Source organism: Hemitrygon akajei, chromosome 5 (assembly GCF_048418815.1).
Source record: "Hemitrygon akajei chromosome 5, sHemAka1.3, whole genome shotgun sequence".
NCBI lineage: Eukaryota > Metazoa > Chordata > Chondrichthyes > Myliobatiformes > Dasyatidae > Hemitrygon > Hemitrygon akajei.
In genome coordinates, this window is record NC_133128.1 from 63,537,708 (window position 1) to 63,559,372 (window position 21,665).

Genomic DNA, 21,665 nt, shown 5'->3' on the forward strand with positions numbered 1-21,665 from the left:
GCTTTCTATGAGAAAAAAATAAGTTTAGAGCCCAAATGATGATAGGGAGGGAATAAAATTAATGTTAATACACAGGGGAGGTCACAGTTCAGGGCAGTATTGTTGTGGGAAGGTGGAGGGAAAAAAAGCACACCAAAATTATCCCCACTGGATGGATATCTATCTAGCACGGAAGCATGCTTAAGAGCAAAAAGGTTGTCTATAAATGTAAACACGAGGAAATCTGCAGATGCTGGAAATTCAGGCAACACACACAAAATGCTGGTGGAACGCAGCAGGTCAGGCAGCATCTATAGGGAGAAGCGCTGTCGACGTTTCGGGCAGTCCTGACTAAGGGTCTCGACCTGAAACATCGACAGCGCTTCTCCCTATAGATGCTGCCTGACCTGCTGCGTTCCACCAGCATTTTGTGTTTGTCTATAAATGTAGATATTTTACCTGAGTGTGACCAGTTTTGGTCTAGGTTACAGAAGATAATATTAAAATGAATGGGTTCTTTTCTTTTAATGACATTTTCATCAGCATTTGGAAGCATGCGAACAAAAGTACAGTGGCACATTTACTATAGGTACCCATGGGTCCAGACATATGGATTCAAACCAGTGTTGTCTGTGTGGAATTTTCACCTTCTTGCTGTGATCGCATCAGTCTTCAGTTTCCTCCCACATCCCAGTGGGGTGGTGATCTGTAGGTTAGTAGGTCATGCTAAATTGCCCCCTTTGTGCAGGTGAGTGGAAGAAACTGACTGGATTGGAAGTTGGAGAAGTAAGAATGGGATTTGTGTAAATGGGTTTTAATAGTTATTGTGGTCTCAGAGGGTAGAAGAGCCCGATTCTGTGCTCTGCAACTCCGTGAATTCTATGAAGCAAGCCAGAAACTGATTGCATCAATTTTTAACCACACAATTCACTTGTTATTTCTGGCAAGAAGTTTACCTATTAAGGAATTGTGCAAATAGCCGAATTTGTGGATAAGTTAAAATAATGAATTACACTCCAAGGCCACTTTATTAGGTACATCTGCTCATTAATGCAATATCTAAACAGCCAGTCATGTGGCAGTAACTCAATGCATAAAAGCATGCAGACATGGTCAAAAGATTCAGACCAAACATCAGAATGGGGAAGGAATGTAATCTAAGTGACTTTGACTGGGCAATGATTGTTGGTGCTAGACGGCGTGGTTTGAGTATCTCAGAAACTGCTGATCTCCTGGGATTTTCACACACAACTGTGTCCAGAGTTTACAGAGAATGGTGCAAAAAATGAAACTCATCCAGAGAGTGGCAGTTCTGTGGGTGAAATCACTTTGTTAATTGGAGAGGTCAGAGTAGAATGGCCAGACTGGTTCAAGCTAACAGGAAAGCACGTGACAGTTACGTGCAAAAGAGCATCTTTGAATGCACAACACGCTGAACCTCGAAGTGGATGGGCTCCAGTAGCAGAAGACCAGGAGCATACACTCAGTGGTCACTTTATTAACAGTGGTACACAAGGTACCTGATAATGTGGCTGCTGAGTGTAAAGTTATTGAATAAACCTGAATTAGTGAATAAACTGTATTCATTTGAGATTCTGCTTTCTGTAATACTTAAGAATTTTATACAACACATTTCATATTTATGAGATATTTGCTACACTTTTCTTATAAGTTTTATAATGGTGATTTCCTCTCAATTGACATACTGAAGTGCAAACAATGGAAACAAATTGGGAATTGTGGGACTGAGGTATGGATTGATCATTGAGAGTCATTTGATTACTGATCCATTTGAACATCTTCCCATTGAAGCAATCATTTCCTCCACACGTTAAGAAGTTTATTTAATCATCCCTTGCCCTGTTTACAAACAGTGGCCATATTTAACAAGTCTCTGTTGAATCTAAGAGTTCCAGAGGAGTCACATCAGTCATTGCTGACACATTTGAAAAAGAATTGATGGTCATTGAGCAACTGTCAGTGACTCAAGTCCCACCAGCAGGCTTCACTCAACTCTCCCAACTATTAAACAGCTTTCCCATGGCTTGTCATCCCTCAGCTCTCCCTGCAATCCTTGCCAGAGGCAGCCTTCAGCAATCGCAGACCACAATAACCCACACATTTAAATTCAAATTAATAGTTACTGTTGACAAGTCACCAATAGTTTAATTTATTCTTGAATGTGAAATTTGTTTATCGACTGCTGTCACATAGAAATCGATCCAATAAAAATGTATAAAAACTTGACTGCTCTTTAGATTTGAAATAATTGACCACTTTGGTAACTGACAACTGTGAATAGAGATATTCTTAAACAGGTGGCAATACATACCAGGCTGATATTGTGGAACTATATTTTATTACATTATATATTAATACCGGCAAATGGTCTTAAAACGTGTTTGAGTGGATTAAATTTAATGCGCAATAACTAAAAGACAATGTGAATCTTACAAATAAAGAAAACACTATACAAGTTAAGAATAAAAAGTTTTTAAAGTTAAAACAAAACAAATTTGCATATATAGTTATTTATAGAGGATCAACAACAAATATTGAGATGAGGCAAAGCTTTAGACTTCACTAATAGGAATTGGGATCAGTTTATGTAATTATTGTCGAATGCATCGAGATACAGTGAAAAACTGTGTAAATCATTACACAGTGCTTTGAGGTAGAACAAGGGAAAACAATAACAATGCAGAGTAAAGTGTAATAGCTTCTGTAAAAGAGCAGTACAGGTAAGCAATAAGGTAGATTGTGAGATCAAGAGTCCATCTTATCATACTCGGAAACTTGCAGTCTTAAGATAACAAGGTAAGAGCTGTCCCAGTAATTTCAGCAACTATGTCGCAAAGGGCCTGAAAATATTTGCAGAGCTAAACTTCTTAAACATTTGCAGCTGCACATTAAATTTGAAGCACTTTGCAGGGGAGATGAAGGAAGGAGGCAAAAACTGAATTGGTTCAATGATGGCTTAGCATATCCAAAGAACCGATTTGTTCCTTGATGCAGCTGTGGAGCTGCAGATATGTGAAGTTGACGAAAGGCAAGTTGCCACATCTGGCACTCAAATGCACTTTCCCTTTAGGAGAGCTGTTCACACTGTGTGGGAAGAGTGGATACAAACAAAAGCTCTGATTTTATAAATGTAGGAAAGATGGGTGTCATTTTTCTGGATTTTTTGACAATATCACAACAGAATAGAACTGTTAAGAATTATTTGAATGCTAAATTTTGAGAAGCATCGTTTAAAAAGAGATATGGAGAAGGAAAGTGATAGGCTGATCAGAAGTTACATTCCTCAGGGACTAAGCAATAAGTCACTTCTTGTCTATGTTAGAACTGTATTTGGAAAGTCATATAGGAAAATAGTGATGGGAAACTTCCAAAGACAGTATACGGAAGGCATAATGCCTTTTTCAGAAAGAGAACACAACAGAGACAAAAAAAAGGGCAGTGAAAGAGTGTAAGATGCTAATGTGTTGACAGTATCAGCTGGAGGAAATGGACCTATGAGATTATTGAAAGTTAGCTAAGGTGATCCACTTCACCCTTGCTTTGTAGCATTGCACCGATTAAATCAAGAAAGTCTGATTTAATATCTATTAACTCTGTAGACTTCATGGACAATGTTAAAAATAATACTTCAAACCAAGAATTAACTGAATTAGTCATAACAGTGTTCTCATGGGAAAACAGAGGATAACTATTGAACGGGCAGAATAGAGAGCCATCAGGACTAAACTTTTCAACCAAAGTCCAAGTCCCTGCTTATAACTGGTCTACGTTACTGATATGAAAAGCTTAATTAGACAGCACATAGCTACCCAAACTCACCATACCAGACTGGGAATGATAACATCAGGCAAGGTAGCATCCTAACAAAGATGAAGATGTGGCAATGGCAGACAGGAAGATTGCCAACATGGCACATGGAGGATACCAGCTGTCAGTCCTGCATCAAGGTGGCCGGGTTTGTTTGTACTTAAAAAGTTCTATCCTGGCAGAAACTTCATGAAAAAGATAACTGACTGAGTTAATACTGCAACATATGCCTTTGACAGCCGTCTGGAAATGAAGAAGGTTCATGCACATATTAAGAGGAAGGTAAATATTAATGAATTCCTCTTTTCTGCACAGTTTAACTATAGGATCACAAACTCATTTTGGGAAATACAGCTTTGAAAGTGTGCCATTTCAAGCAACCATTAATCATTGCAAATATTTTATTGTATCAAAATTAGATAACATGTTTCTCTTTTAGTTGGAATTCACAAAGAAAAATGCATGTTTCCAGTACAAAAAGACTTCTATCAAAGCTCTTACACTGAGTTAGTTAGGTGTTTACTCCTACCTCCTTATGCTCATCCTAATGTTATCGTTCCTCCAAAAACAAATAGATTTGCTTTATGTAAGTACACTTTCTTTGAAAGAGTACTGTGCTTTCCTTCTTGAAAAGTGCATATGCTTCTGAATGTCCCAGAATCTTGGGTGCAAAAATGAAGCAAACAGGTATGGTTTAACATTATAGTTAATAGTGACACTGTGTAATTAATCATAGACACAAGGGCTTTGCATTTCACATCAATTAATGTTAATTGCAATATAATGAAAAAATGGAAACCTTGACTACTCAAACCTTACATAACTGATTTTACTCTAGTGTTTTCTACCTGTACACTACATACACACCATTCCTGTCCTAGAGAGCTCTACGGTAAGAGATGCAGATAATAATATAGATTCTACTTTACTCCTTGAATTTTAAAGAAATTTCACAGCTAATGAAGTCACCAAATCAATTCCAATCTAATGGAAAATTGGTGAAAGGTTCATATTTAGAAGTGCAGCACTCATGTACTTAACTTGTGTGAACCTGCAAAGCACTAACAATACTAGCAGGAATCTGGGTTCGAGCTTTACTAAGAACAACCATCCTTGTTTTCTGCAGGTCATTGTGCAACATTAGGTCCAGCTCTGAGACTGCCCGTCCTGTGAAGGGAGCTCTCCTCTGCATTATCCAAGTACATGTCCATCAATCCATAAGCACAGGTCCAGAAATAATTGGCAATGTCAGAAAAATCTCTAAGCATCACAGCACTTGCATATATATGAATATACTTGCCTTCCCCCAAATTAAAGTAACCCAATGGAAAATTGTTCACCCTCACTCTGCAGGTTTTCTTAGATTGCATAGATGGAAAGTCTTTGGGGGTTTTGAGAATTATTGTTTAAACATATTGTAATATTTTTAAACATTTATTAGCAAATATTTTATATCTCTTTGGCGAGATGCATTATTCAATTAGCATGAACACATTAAAACACATAAAGCCATTAAACTACAAAGTCCTTAGATCACGCAAGAATCATATGGACACTTCATATGAAACCTTAAGAATACTATCTATTCTTCCACCGTCGTCTACGCCTCGTATTAACACACAAAATTAAAGGACTCCACGACTTGAGTTAAAGGGATAGGTTAAATAGGTTAGGACTTTATTTTCTGGTAAGATCTTATGAAGTATACACAATTCTGATGAGTTTGGATAAGGTGAATACTATACGTGCAGGTATCCCCGCCCGCCCACAGGTTGGGCAAGACTAAAACTAGAGGTTTGTAGGTTCAGAGGGAAAGGTTCAATATCTATGGGGGAACTTCTTCCCTCAAAGGGCGGTGCGCCTGTGGAGCGAGCTCTAGTCGAGGTGGTGGAAGCGGGTTCAATTGTGTTTGGATAGGTATGAGAGTAGGAGGTGTGGAAGCCTGTGTCCCGAGTGCGGGTAGATGTGTACCGGCAGAAAACTACACCAAGGACTACATGGGCCGTTTCTGTGTTACAGTGCTCAATAACTGTTGTGGCTTCAACCAAGCTGCTGAAGACCTACACTCCCAAATAAGACCAACACACACACACAAATACTGGAGGAACTCAGGCCAAGCAACATCTATGGAAAAGAGTACATTCGACATTTCGGGCCGAGACCCTTCACCCAGTCACTGCTTTCATACATATCACACAAATAACTGGGGATTAAAAGCGCTCCGTCCGCTGTGTAATTTAAATTATGACAATTGCCATAGTGGAAGGAAACAACTTTTAAAAAGTCTCTAAAGGCTCCTCGAAATGGGCTGGCTGTATTTCAACCTCTTGTCGTTCTCTCTTCCCATATCCCCGATCCAGGCACCCCACGCAAAAAAAAACCCGCACAAGTTACAGCGTATTAACTCCAGGTGTGCGAGCAACCCCGCGAGTCCCACTATTAACATGGTGCTGTCGGCTCTTTGCAGGTATCAGTTACTTCCCTGGCTGGCAATTTCCCAAGGTAACCATGCGTCGATTTCCTGCTAAATTCCACTTGTTTCTCGGTTAATTGTGCAAATCTCAGGAAGGGGGATGATGCGAAACCACACCCCCACCCCCGTGAGATTTTCTTTTCAACATCCCACACTTGGCAAGATATCGATTCTTCATTCCTGCCAAACAACCTGAATCCACACCTGACAATGACCCCCTTATCCTGCAAACCATTGCACATCAATTTAAACATTTTTACCTTGTTTGCTTAATTAGCACCGCCTTGGAAAAGGATGCCACTGAAAGGTCATCAGACTGACTGGAAAAGCCTGCTCGGAGTTACAAGAATCACTAATATTTTACATTTCCCTACAGATTAAAGTTGATCAAAAGTAAAATTAAAAGGAGGCGATTGTGCGCGGGTGATTTCTGCTGGAAAGGTCACTATGCACGCACTCGGATCCCCGCCGCTTATTTGCTGCTGACACCTAAAACCCAAGGATCTTTAATTGTATCATTGCCTATGTTGTTGGCAGTTCCACTTAGTTAAAACAGAAAAAAAGAGATACAAATAATCACTGGGGTTCAATTATCCATTAATTTATTCGCGTGTTTACAGGTGCACCGTGTCATGAAATAAAATGACAGGTTTAGTTTGTCAGAGAATGCCACATCAACTAATATTTTAATATCACCTCCCTAGCGTGTTGATTTAGCCTTCGCTTGGTGAATTATGAATATGAAAATGGGCAATCGTATCTTCCCTATACACGACATAAAATGTACGTAGATGAAGCTGGCGTCGTTTGCATGGAACATTGGCTGCAGCCTCCTTTACATTTACCTCCTGTAATGAGTGGCAGGTTTTGACGATTCGCTCTCCCTTCACAGACTGCGCCTCTGTGGCAGAGTCTGTAAACAGAACGGATTTCCCCACTGAGAGCCCTTTCATCTCGTGAATGCCTCTTCATCGAAATTCTGATCGCATTTATTTTCGGTCTATAGCGGCCTCTTGGTTCATCTGCAGCCGCGAGCAAACTTTTCCTAGGGACTTCACGCTGTGGCGACCCCGCTGTATGAGGAGGTAGAGAGGTGGACAGGAGTGGTTATTTAAAAAAATGTGTTGAAAAGAACCCAGTCAAAGAATTAAGAGTGCACTTATTGTCTGGTGAGCTGCCTCTCCGTTCAAGGCTCGGTGAGATTCGCCCGACGACTCTTCAGTTTATTGGAGCTGTACTGAACGGTGCTCGGCGTCATTGGCCTCCGGAACCTCCAATGGGCGGCAGTTAACGCGCAGTTAGCTGGAAGCATTTTGTCATTAAGCAGGAGTTCTATACAGGGACCGCTATTAAAATGTAGGATTTCTTCTTTTGCTCTGCAACTCAGAACGACGTTGGTGATTAATCAACGGTTGCACATTTGGCAGCTGCTGCCCGTTCCCTTGAAAATTGGGATTATTGAGCAGCGACGGGTGTAAGGACCTGGGAGACACTGTTGCACCGCCGATCACGGTGTATTCCCGCTGTAGTGGGAGCGGAGAATACGGAATCTGCTTTTGCAGCCGTACATCTGTATATACGTATTTTATTCACTCCGTTTTTTGTGCTTTTGAAGCGTGAAGTCGTACCATGGGATGGTCGGAAAGGAGAATGCACCTTCCCTTCTGCCGTCGCGACGCCCTGTCATAGAGCTTGCGGACTTGTCTCTGTAAGTCTGTCACTATCTTCGCAGTCCATCTCTTCCCCACACTTGGGTCGCGCTGACTGCGACTGAACTGGGCACTTCTAGGACACATACGCCTGTGATCTCGAGAGGGGAAAAGCAAGTGCCTGTGGAAGTATCTGCCTGGCGATGAATCTGGCTCGCTTGTGAAGGGGCTCGCGGTATTTTAAGGAGCGGGGTTTGATGAGAGGCGCTGGAATGCTCAAAGGTATCATTTACTGACATCGGGACCAGCGCAGCATTTCACTAGGTTTTAAGGTAAGACTTAATTCACACCTATTGCATAAGGTCCCGCACATTTTGCTGTAGCTGCACCCTCCCAGTAGCCAGCTTTCAGACTATCGCACTATAATGCAGTTACCCCTACCCGACTCACTGTAAGTTACTGCAGACGTTATGCTATAGTGTACTGTATGTGCTGCCTGTGGCCAGGGTTTGCTTTTTAAGATTGTCGTAAAGTTCGCAGTGGACGGATGTGTGTTGTCTTTAATTTTATGATATTAGACCATATTTTCAAACACGTACTCACTTCGAAATACAAAGCGAAATTTTGGTATACTATACGGATTAGACAAAATATTCACCGTGAACAAACATCACCTCACTACAAGCCGTTCGGTGAAATTCTGTCAGTAATGTGAATTATACATATTATTCCCCACTGCCTCGATTCAGAACCACTCATGGCTGGGGTTTCTGCTGTAGGCGCGAATGCCTAACTAATTTTTTGTTGTTGTTAAATGTGTGGCTGTAAAGCGTTCTAACATCCAAATGCATAGTTCTCAGCAAGACCACAAATCTGGAGTGAGGGGTTTTTCTTAAAGAACAATTTATCTCTTTTCGGTGGAGTGAAAAAAGTCAAATAAAGCTGTACCCTGTTGTAAAGGAAATGTATATTTAAGCTTATCTGCCGGTTCTGTGGAAGAAATTAAGAGACAAAGATACGTGGCCAATAATTGGAGGTGCACTTCGCGAATTATTTTTGGCATTGGATTTGAAACTGCAGCAAGTCTACTGGCAGACTACTTGAAGATGGACTCCCCGCACTACAATACCAATTATTAATTGGCCACACTTACACTTCAGCCAGTCGCCACCGCCAAACTTCACCATATCATTTTTTTAATGCCAATAAATATCTGGGCTGCGTTTTCCAAAAGAGGAAAAAGCTTTTCACAAGTTGTTAGTTTCTCGGCAACGATTTCCAAAATGTTTTCTTCATTTAATAATGAACTCAAAACAAATTGAATTTGAAAAAATCAACGCATCTTAGATCGGCAGGTCTTGATAGCAGCCGTTCGCTACTTTGAAGACAATCAAAAGTTTTACATGAGAACGAACTGATTTTGAGAAATTATCATCAGTGACAGCAGATATGCGGGCAAGTATTACAGTGGGGAAAACTTTTCCACCCACATGCAAAGGAGAGCGAAACGAGTTCTCGGCGTGGTTCACTTCCAATTGTCATCTGATAATATGTGAACCAACTATAGAGCAGAAAGGTTTTCTTAGGCTATCAGGAATAGCAGTTCCCAGTGCTCGTCAGCAGCGAGCTTTCTAACCAATTCAGCAACAACTATTTGGGAAGCAGCTGTGCGAGGTTTGAACACGACTGCTCATGGTATTCCTTCAATTTATCGTAGCTGATTCCGATCTGGCATCTGGCTAATTACACGGCTTTGGTTTTAACCTCAGGTTACCCGAAGTGGGCACTGCTTCGTGAAGGGAGGCGGTGGGAGAGCACACGCTTAGCGAAGTACCTCGGGAATAGAAACGTGTTTTATTACTGTGGTGGGAAGGGATGGATGGAAGTACATTGAAAGACGTGGCGAGGGAATGGAGAATCCGCGGCACTGGTTATTTCTGTTTCCCTGGCTCTTTACGAAAGAGGCTTTGGTTTAAGTAGATTTTCCAGTTATTTTCCCCATGGGTCGGGCTCCGGACATTGAAAATCCAGATAACTTTTTCTCACTGGTATTGCTAGAACCGATTCAAAAAAGAAATTGCGGCGCCTGTTTCGGCGATTTGCTTTGAAGTCGGCACCCGGAATGCTGCGGTAAATCTGCCAGCTCCAGTGTCTCCCCTTGATTCCAAGATGGTAAGCCTCACCGTCCCAGGCAACCTCCGTACCGAAGAATGGTTCTCCGTTACATTTCCCTTTGGGTGTAATCTCCGTGCAAAGGGAAGCCCCCTTTCCCTGTCTGGTATAAGATTCACCTTGTATTCTGCGCGGTGGGCGGGTTATAGAATGCGATCTTTTGCATTCAATTAAGAATTGGGTTTTATTTGAAGTCATTGCAAGGCAAATAGGGGGCGCTCCGATTCTGTCAAGGCGTTGGATGGGAAACATGCTTCGGAATGCGGCTCCGTCTGACCTTTCAACCCTCTCCGCACTTGCTCGAGTCATTTTTGCCATCTGGGGCAATTTTCTGGACACTGTTCTGCACCCTCCTTGCACACTGAACAAATGCCACATTGTTGATCGTCCGCCAGCACCACAAGAATTGTAACAAATGCACTCAGGCTGTGGAATCTGTGGAGAGAAAATAATAAGTTTCAACGCTGACCTTAACCTTTGTGTTTTCCCTCCTCCGAGGTTATTGGTTGGCAGGACGAGTATTTTTGAACATTATGTACTTTAATTTCAGTTTGTCAGCATCGCCAGTATTCTGCTGCCACTGGCATTGTATGGAGGCACTAGCTTCCAAATTGCTGCACAGAAGCCTTGAATGCTGCCATTCAGATACAAACTGGAAACGAAATAGTTTATATCTTGGCTTTTATTTATTGGGTCAAAGTTTTGTTGTGGTTCAGAATAGCCCTCATGTTGCCAGGCAGAAACAAAGGCTTAGTTTTGTACAGGCTGCTGACCTATAGGAAAGCTGCTGGTGTAAATCTAGTGTTCTGGTTATGGGTTTTGTCACTACTTGATGTTAATAGGGTTTTGGACATCTATAACATCAATAATCAGGTCAATAGTTACCCAAAGCAGTGAGTCAGTAGATCAGGCAGAACATAAGTGGCACAGGGTTTCCATATATTCTTTTTGACATAGGAGGACATTTAACCCGCTGAGAATACAGAACAATCTCATTACCAGGCTGATAATCCCTTAACCTATTCTCTCCACATCCTCATTGATTTAAACCCTCCCCCTCATGCCACCTACAATTTACAGTATGCATTTTAGTGGCCAAACCTACTAAGTCCCACTTACCTGGATGTGAGAGAAAATTGTAGCATTTTGAAAATTAATTCACACTGAGAACAAGCATACTTCATGCTGAAGACAGCGAGTGTATGGAATGAATTGCCAGAGGAAGTGGTTGAAGCAGATGTTCTTGTATAAATTAAGAACCTCTTGGGTAGGTACACAAGACCACAAGATAGAGGGGCAGAGTTAGGCCATTTGGCCCATAGTCTGCTCTGTCATTTAATCATGGCTGATCTAATTTTCCTCTCAGCCCCAATTCCCTACTTCCTCCCCAAATCCCTTCATGCCCTGACCAATCAAGAATCTATCAATCTCTGCCTTAAATATACATAAGGAATTGCCCTCCACAGCTGCATATGGCTAAGAAATCCACACATTCTCCACTCTCTGGCTAACGAAATTCTCTCCTCATTTCCATTCTAAAAGGATGCCCCCCTATTCTGAAGCTGTTTTCTCTGGTCTTAGACTCTCTCCCCCCCCCCCCCATAGGGAACATCATCTCCACATCCACTCTATTGAAGCCTTTCACCATTTGATACATTTCAATAAGGTCACCCTCATTCTTCTGAATTCTAGTAAATGCAAGCCCAGAGCCATTCAATCGTGGAATCATTTTTGCAGACCTCTTTTGAATCCACTCCAGTTTCAGCACATCCTTTCTAAGATAGGAGCCCAGAACTGCTCATAATACTCCAATTGAGGCCTTAGCAGTCAATTTTATAATGTCTTAAAATTACATCCTTACTTTTATATTCTACATGCAGGGACAGGGCTTGGATATGACCCATATGTGGGAAATTTGGACTAGATGAATGGGCAGATGGTTGTCATGGACTCATTAGACCCAAGGACCTGTATCTGTGATGTATTGCTCTGACTAAAAGAAAATCATTGAGTCTTTTATTTGAATCATAACAAATATATTTTAATCTTTCATTTTGTTATTTTTGGAAGCAGCTGACTTTTAGTAATCCTGATGTAATTGGCCAATCTGGTACATTGTTTCCCTTTTTATAGAGGGTAAGTTATAACAAAAATAAAATGTGAGAAATTTCAGGCAGATATCACTATAAAATTATTTATCTATTTTTTGTTGACACATCATCAATAACATTTTGGTGAATAAACTGAAATAATGGTTGGTTCCATTGCCTTCAAATGCTGTCTGTCATTTGCTAATGAGTAAAAAATGATCATAGAGGATGCTGTCAAAGAAATTAAGTATAATGGGATATTTCCACAAATGAAAGAACACAGATTGAAAGCAAAACAAAAATGGATACAAGTTTCTTTAATCAATTAGACACATGTTTGAACACAGCATATGGTTTATGTAACAATGTTTTGGGCATTTAAGAGAATCTTTGGATATTGGTAGAAGGCAAGAAGCTGTACAAAATGTCAGCTTTTACCAAATAAGTAGTGAAGCAGGTTGACAGAGCTTGTTTATCCTACTAAAATTTAAGGATTTACAATTTGGGGGGGGGGGGGGGAATGCAGTGATAATCGGATGCAAAGTATAGAAGATTATACTTAAGTTGGTTGGAATGTATCCATAAATGTCTCTTGTATTGGAACCATCTTCAAGAAGGAAGCTTGTGTTTTTCAGGCAAAGACAAATAATTACAGTCTTGATCTTCCAGATATGACTATATTTGGACTGCTGGGCCTGACACAACATCTGAGTTCTCAAAGAAAGAATGGTTAAAACAGAATACATAAAATGTGGACATAATTGCTCTGAGGATTCTGAACCATCTGATAAAGGTCTTAGATTTTTTTAAATCCAATGTGTAGTATACAATAGGAATAAAGGAAAACTTATCAAAAAACGCAACCACTGGGGGAAACGACAGGAAATGCTCTAAGGAAGTCAGTAAATTCATTCAAAACCATGGAAATTGCAGTAACACCAGTGGAAGACATGATGTTTTGATACAGACATTGATAACACTAATGAACCAATATAAATGACAGGACCAGAACTGGAGGTAAAAAAAAAATTCTGTTTCAAATAGAGAATAATATCCCAAGTTAGCAGTGTGCAAAAATATGATTATAATCATATAGTTAGAAAATTATCAGATAACAGAATGTCAAATAACATTTTGAGAAACAGTGCCCTTCAGAGAGGGTCTGAAAAGTGCTCCTGGGATTTATTTACCCATCTTGACTTGCCCATCAAAGCCAGAGTTCATATTGCACAGTGCATCTTTATGGAAATGTGTTCCAGGGCAGTGAACTTAATTGCTTTTTGATATGTATCACAAAGGGGTAGCTAGAAATACTTCCAGAAGGCTTGATGTTTGATGAAGAGTTGTAGTGAGAACCAATGAGTAAACTGTCTTTTCAAGCATTGGAAAGTCTGTTTTAAAGTATTATTATGGTGTTTTGACTGAAATAAGACAACAAGACATAGGAGCAGAATTAGGCCATTCAGCACAGCGAGTCCACACTGCCATTTCATCATGGCTGATCCCGGATCCCATTCAACCCCGTATACCTCCCACTCACCATATCCCTTGATGCCCCAACCAATCAGGAATCTATCAACTTCCACTTTGAATATGCCCATGGACTTGGCCTCCACCAGTCTGTAGCAGAGCATTCCACAAATTCACCACTCTTTGACTTAAAAAAAAATCCTCCTCATTTCTGTTCTATAAGGTGACCCCTCAATTTTGAGACTGTGCTCTCTAGTTCTGGATACCCTCAGCAAAGGAAATATCCTCTCCATATCCACTTTATCTTGTCCTTTCAACATGTGGTAGGTTTCAATGAGATCCCCATGCATTCTTCTAAATTCCAGTGAGATCCTGTGCTGTTTGTAACATTTACTCTAATCCCACCTATGCTTGCAATCCTCTGTTTATGGCTGTGTTTGCATATTGACAACAACAATGTTGTTCTGACTTTTTTTTTCGAACTGGCAACTCTATTTAAATACCTCCTGAAGAAAGTGTAAATGTATCTTTCATTTACCTGACAAAGACCAGCTGATCAGCATCATGACTTGATGAATTGTAAGTACTACAGTAGTGATCTAGTACTCAGTAGATTATTGAAATACCTGTTCTGTTGGTCATAAAGAACATTAGAATCACATGAAATTTGTAATAGAAATGACTTGTGCTGGTCTTGAGTGCATAAAAGCAAGGTGCATTAATTTGAAATAGGAGTTGGCATGGTTCATTAAGATTTGTGGAACATAGAACTCAGGCTTATTTCTCAGGTTGAATGATCTAGATGGTCTTAAGAAGATTAAAAACTGAGTGCAGGAATAGACCATGTGGCCCTGATCCATGATTCAACAGGTGTATGGCTGATATACCTTGATGTGAATTTCCATCACTACACCATTAATGTCTAGAAATCTGTCCATCTGTTCATTTAATTTAACTGAACACTATGATGGAACTTCATTGCTGTACAGCTTTGAATCTGCAGAAATGTTCTCAGAGGTTCTCAGTGCCCTAACCCTTATTCTGAGACTATGCTGTCAGTTCTGGACTCCTCAGTCAGCTTGAATGTCCTCCCTGCATATAGAAACTAAACATTTCAAAGAAATTGATGTGTTTCTAATGAACACTTGCATTCTTAAGACTAGAGAACAGTCTTCGTGTACATAATTTCATCGTGTATGACATCAAGTCAAATCAACTTTTATTGTCATTTTGACCATAACTGCTGGTACAGTGCATAGTAAAAATGAGACAACATTTTTCAGGACCATGGTGTTACATAACACAGTACAAAAAACTAGACTGAACTATGTAATATTAAAAAAAAACAACACAGAGAAAGCTACACTAGACTACAGACCTACACTGGACTGCATAAAGTACACAAAAACAGTGCAGGTATTACAATAAATAATAAACAGGACAGTAGGGCAAGGTGTCAGTCCAGGCTTTGGGTACTGAGGAGTCTGATAGCTTGGGGGAAGAAACTGTTACATAGTCTGATTATGAGACCCTGAATGCTTTGGAGCCTTTTCCCAGACGGCTGGAGGGAGAAGAGATTGTAGGAGGGGTGAATGGGGTCCTTCATAATGCTGTTTCCTTTGCGGATGCAGCGTGTAGTGTAAATGTCCGTGATGGCAGGAAGAGAGACCCCGATGATCTTCTCAGCTGACCTCACTATCCGCTGCAGGGTCTTGCGATCCGAGATGGTGCAATTTCCGAACCAACCTGTCAGCCTCCAAATCTGTTTAATGATCCTCTACAACACTGTGTAGTGACAAGTTTACCCTTTGCTACACAAAGAAACAAAATTACTGCTGCCATATCCGGGTGCCAACTCACCAAGTTCCTGTATAATTTTAAAAATACTTCAGGTTCTTTCACAGCGAGGGCCAACCTATGATTTGCTCTCCTCAATCATAGTACTTACTCATTTGCATTTGGTGACTTTGGTACAAGCCTGCTCGGCACAATGTCTCATCATTTGACAAATAGTCCGCTTTTCTATTATGTGCACATGATTCCCTTAAAATAGTTATCCACATAATATTTTATTGTCATGTCCATGACTATGTTTTGACCATACCCCCTTGAATTTTCCTGCCCAAGTAACACATTTATCCCATGTTATATGCAAAATTTGATCCCCTCTGTCAAATTCTTGCTGTCACTAGTGAAAAGGTGGGGCTCATTGATATATGGAGTTTTCCACTAGCCAATGTGAATCTTTTTATTTCCATTCATTCCTTTCTATCTGGTATCTTTCTATCTATCTATTCCCAATCCATGCTAATAAAATAAAATTGCCCACTTTCACATGTTTGACTTTGTTGGTCAACCTCCTGTGCAGGACTTTATCTAATGCCTCCTGAAAAATCAAACTACATATTCATTTATTTCCCGTAATCTATTCTGTCAGCCATATTTCCCATAGACTCCTGCAACTTAATCAAACATGATTGCTCATGTATAAGCCCACATTGGGCTCTGCTCAAATCTATAATTTTACCCCCAGGTGTTGATTGCTAATGCTTAATAACAGATTTTCCCTAGGAATGTCAGACTACCTACTTGACTTTTGCACGCCCCCCCCCCCCCCACACCCCATTTTCTCTGTTCCGACTTTCCTAAACACTGGGCTTACAAATGCTATTCTCCAACCTGGAGAATACTTCCAGAAGCTATAGAACCTTACAGGATATTTATTGAGAAAGATTGGAAAATCAGATATGAGAGGAGGCTCAAACTCTAGCATAATTGGGTTAGATCATGAAAATGTGGGTAAATTTACCTGAAAGTTTATACTGTGTACAAAACTAACTTATTCCATTAGACTAATGACCCTAACCAGGGATATCACTAGATCCTGCATGCATGTCTGTTGTAAGTTTGGGTTCCAACAACTTTTTGGGCAAACTGCATGTGTTGTATATTATATGCAGAGATGTAATATCTGTGAGATTATGACATTATTTATCTGGTTATGAGCAATCTGCGTGCCCATGTACGTGTGGATATTCTGGAGTACGAAGCTCCAGATAGATAATTAGGATGTAAGCTCATGCATATAATTCCTGATATGTTGAGTTTGTGGCATATTATGAGAAAATGAGCCACCCACTTCCCCACAGGAAAGAATGAACAATCCTGACTGCCTCTTCAATTGTTTAAATTCATGCCCAGGAGAAGGAGCAGCGGAGACCATGGATCTAGTCCTGTTTCTTCAAGTAGCAAATGAACAATTTTGTCACATTTGACATGTTTTTCTTAAGTTCAGTATGATATTTAATTACTGTAATTACCCTTCATATTTTATACAGTATTTTTGCACTGCTTGCTGACAACAGAATTGCACATTTGGGAATATGAGTCTTTTGCGTGATTTTAATTTTTTGTATTTTTTCCCATTTTTAATGTTAAAGCATGCTTAGCACTAACAGATTAGAATACTAATTTAACACTGGAGAAACTGTAGAATCCAACCCAAGATTTTCTTGGAATTTGTTTGTATCTGTTTATAGGGCAGCCGCTATGAGTTGCAAGGTGAAAAGATGCTTAAAAAGATTGTAAAAAGAAGATATTAAATTGAGTTTTATTTCAAATGCTGTTAGTTAACAACCAAACTGTGTCAAAGTTGATATTGGCTATACAGGCAATGTGTGTTTTATGGAAGGCCCAATCTACTTCAATTCCATGGAAGTATCTAAACTTGCAGAGACCACATCCCATCTACAGCAGTCACTAATGAAAGGGAGGCCAGTAGGCAGCTCTATAATTTTTGGGTACTAGAAGACCACTGCAGGAGATCTCAGGGAACAGTGTTCAAAATTGGGATGCCTCAGAGATAGGGGTGGAGGGAGAGTGGGCAGTGTGTTTTGCAAAAAGGGAAAAGCAAGGTACAACACTCCTTTTACTTCTGCCACATGATTAACTGGTTATAAATATATTCTCATCTAATCCCCCTCCCATCATGTTCTCATGACACTACATTGGCTCCTGTATGGCCCAGATCAAAGGAGTTAAAATGGTTGATTAGCAACACGAGATGCAGCAAAACTGCATTTTAATTCCATGCACCCAGTGTGCACACTGGGTTAATGTGGTTTTAGAAGCTTCTAGTATCGATCATGGCTAATGCAATATGATGATTTAAAACAAATATTTTTGTTTCCATTTATTTGTACACAAGATGTAGGCATAGTTGGACTATAAATGTTGCAGTGGCCATCTCTAACTGAAGTACTTTAAAGTTAATCTCAATAGTGGGTCTAATCAAATTTAGGCTTGATTAGGTGAAAAATAGCAGATTTACATCTATAAGGAGTGTGTGAACCAAATGCATCTTTAAAACAATCTCATAGTTTCATTCTTACTGTCAGTAAAACAAGTTTTTACTTCCAGATTAATTACATGAACTTAACCCCTCCCCAATCCCTACCTGCCAAAGTGGGATTTGAATGTCTTTAAATCAATGGTCCACAGTTCTTGCAGTTTAACTTTTGCAATAGCATACTCGACAGACAATTAAAAGTCAGAAGAAAACAAATCAAGTGTTGGAATAATTGTCGCCATCTCGTAATAGAATACTTCTGGAAAAGATCTTATTCATGAGAACTCTTTAATATCAAACAGCACCCAGTGATGAATCTAGCAACAATGTTTTGTGATCAATTTCTTGGGGCTGGTGATTGTTTATTATTGTCACACATACCAAGATACAGTAAAAAGCTTTTGTTATGTGCCATCGAGACAGACCATGCCATGCATAACCACACCAACGTAGTGAAAGGAAAACAATACGGAATATAGTATTGCAGTTGCTGAGAAAGCGAAATGGAAAAAAATTATGATATAGATTGGGATATCAAGTTAGTGAATGAGAAGTATGATTACAGTGGGACAGAAGCTGGCCTAGAGTCTGGTGGTGCATTCTTTCAAGCTTTTGTATGAATGACAGTGGGTAGTAGGCATCCTTGATGATGATAGCTGTGTTCCCAAGGTAGTGGGGATTGTGATGGAAATACTAGTATGAATAAACAATGGAGCAGGATTGGTAAAATGTGGAGATCTTTTCCATTTAAAAATGTTTAGGTTTATGCTCTTCTTGTAAAATGTTCATAACGTTTGATTTTTAAATTTCCTTTAGGAAAACAATGCAAAGTTGGAAAAATTAATGAAATTTCAACAAGCTGAATTGTTTAATGAAAATAATAATAGCAAAATGTCATAACATTACCCGAACTGAGGGAAGACAATAAAATGTGACATAGTAAATGAAATGGGCAGTGATGCTCCTTGGGAGTAAGTGCTATTACAGTACAATGTGCAATAACGACTAAGGACGTTTTGCTATCACTACCAAATCCAAGCTGTGATTTCTTCCAGCAAAACTTAATAGTAAACATGAATTGAGTAGAGATTCCTAATATTTTGAAGATTGGAGTAATGCTCCTAAGTACTTGGTATTTTGATGTATTTAGTTGAAGGTTGGGTACTAGCCTACAAAGTTTCCGGGACATCTTTAGGAAGCGGTGTCTCAGAAAGGCAGTGTCCATTATTAAAGACCTCCAGCACCCAGGTTATGCCCTTTTCTCACTGTTACCATCAGGTAGGAGGTACAGAAGCCTGAAGACACACACCCAGTGATTCAGGAACAGCTTCTTACCCTCTGCCATCCAATTCCTAAATGGACTTTGAAGCTTTGGACACTACCTCACTTTTTTAATATACAGTGTTTCTGTTTTTGCACATTTATAAAAATAATCTTTTCAGTATATGTAATTGATTTACTTGTTTATTATGTTTTATATTATTATTATTTTTCTCTCTCTCTGCTAGAATATGTATTGCATTGAACTGCTGCTGCTAAGTTAACAAATTTTAAATGCCGGTGATAATAAACCTGATTCTGAATGTACTGCTGTAAACAAAAACAATGTGATGCAGCACTTCATCAAAAGCTGATGGGTGGAATTGGATGAGCAGTGGTAAGTCATAGAAAATGAACAGGGTAGGGAACCATGCCAAATAAGCCAAGACAGCCACAGGGACCAAGCGAGGAAGCAGGCATTTACCTGTGTATTCAGTTAGATCACTCTTCACAGAGATATCCCTGAAAGTATCAGTTGCTTTTTTAAAAAAATCCAATACTAGTATATTTTTAACAATTGGTTTACACTGTAAACATTTAAATATGACTGGAAACTAAGATTTATATTTGTTTGGCTTGTAGCAGAAGCAAATAACATTTGACGTATTCAGTAGTTCAAGCATAGGGGCTCAGAGTTTCCCCACCTCTGGGCTGAGCCTTATCACCACACTAATCTTTCAGTCTTGTAGGACCAGAAGTTCTTGTTTTTTGAGTTAAAACATTTGATAAAAATGATGGCCAAGTTTGGAATTGTATTGAATTTCTTTGTCAATTTTGGGGAAAAAAAAGAATAAAATGCAATGTTGGTAGCATTAGTGCAAAATGGATAGAGCTGGAGGCCTTGTTATCATGGCTGTCCCATTACATCTCAGCTGGAGGATTTTGGAGCAATTCTCTTTGGCTAGCCTGACTGGCTTTTGAACACGCCATGTTGTCATGAGATTTTCAACACCTTTTTAAGGGCATCTCCAGTGAACAATTTAAATACAGTTCAAGCAGATGGGTGAACGGTAAATCTGGCAAGTTCAGGGAGCCCTGGCTAATGAGAAATATTAAGGTTCTGGTCAAGATACAGAATTAGTGTTGTTGCACTTTCTAGTGAGTTTCACTTAATGTAAGGTCCTGGTGCGTTTCATTTAACAGGACCTAAAAGTAGCATATTTGCAAATTGTTACTTGGTAATCTCTGGATTATCCAGGCACCATGTGTTAGTCAGGACAGAAATAGAAAGATAGAATAGATGGATGAGGGACTGAGGTGCAAAATTTCAGCTTTTCATCATCAGATCCTCTTCTGGAGCAGGGCTAGCCTACACAAGAGCAAATTTACAAGGATGTTGCCAGCTCTGGAGGACCTGAGTTATAGGGAAAGATTGAATTGGTTAGGACTTTATTCCTTGGCACGTAGATGATTAAGAGGAGATTTGATAGAGGTATACAAAATTACACGGGGTACAGAGAAGGTAGGTCCAAACAGGCTTTTCCCACTGAGGTTGGGTGGAGATACAACTGGAGCCATGGGTTAAGGGTGAAATATGAAACATTTAAGGAGAACACAAGGGGAAACTTCATTCAGAGGGTCACGAGAGTGTGAAACAAGGTGTGAGCACAAGTGGTACATGTGAACTCAATTTCAGTGTTTTAAAGAAGTTTGGATAGGTACATGGATGGCTGTGGGCAGTTTAATTAGTTCAGCACAGACTAGATGGGCCAAAGGGCCTGTTTCTGTGTTCTGCTTTTCTATGACTATGACTTAACATGAGGAGGTGAATTATCCTGGCCAGGAGGTTTGCTAGTACTACTCAGGAGGTCAGAAAGAGAAGGGATTAAGAACAAAGTAGATGTCATGACCTGGAGGAGCAGGGAGGAGCAGACAGGAGCAAGGGAATGGGATGATTCTTTGTATGTTTTAATCTGCTCGGAATATTATGGCTATGGGTGACAAACTCAGTATGGGAACTCTGTTGTGACTATAAGAGAGAGTTGTTTGAAAGATGAACAGGAATAGATCAAAATTCAAAGTAAATTTATTATCAAAGTACATACGTATACGTCACCATATACAATCCTGAGATTGATTTTCTTGTGGATACACACAGTAAAGCTAGTAAACATGATAGAATCAGTGAAGGGTAGCACCAGAGTTCCGGGGTTTTTATTTTTAAAAGAAAATAGAGAAGGAGTTAAAAGGGGCATGGGGTAATCAGGAACTGTATCACAACTGCACTCGATTGACATAAAGGAGAGTTCATCCCGTCAATATGGGTAGAAATCAAAAGTAAGAAAGGTGCAGTCATTTCAATGGGATGATATTACAGACCTACCCACCCCCCCCCC

At 39.8% G+C, this 21,665-nt stretch overlaps 1 protein-coding gene across 2 annotated transcripts in view; it reads left to right on the forward strand.

The window, feature by feature from the left end:
* Positions 1 to 7,173: 7,173 nt before the first annotated feature.
* Positions 7,174 to 21,665, forward strand: part of LOC140727831 (interleukin-1 receptor accessory protein-like 1) — a 1,400,327-nt gene continuing 1,385,835 nt past the window's right edge. The window contains exon 1 of one of the 2 annotated variants that reach the window (XM_073045632.1): positions 7,174 to 8,261. The gene's annotated coding sequence lies outside the window, so the exon portion shown is untranslated. The remainder of the gene's footprint in view (positions 8,262 to 21,665) is intronic. The other variant, XM_073045631.1, reaches the window with a different exon arrangement.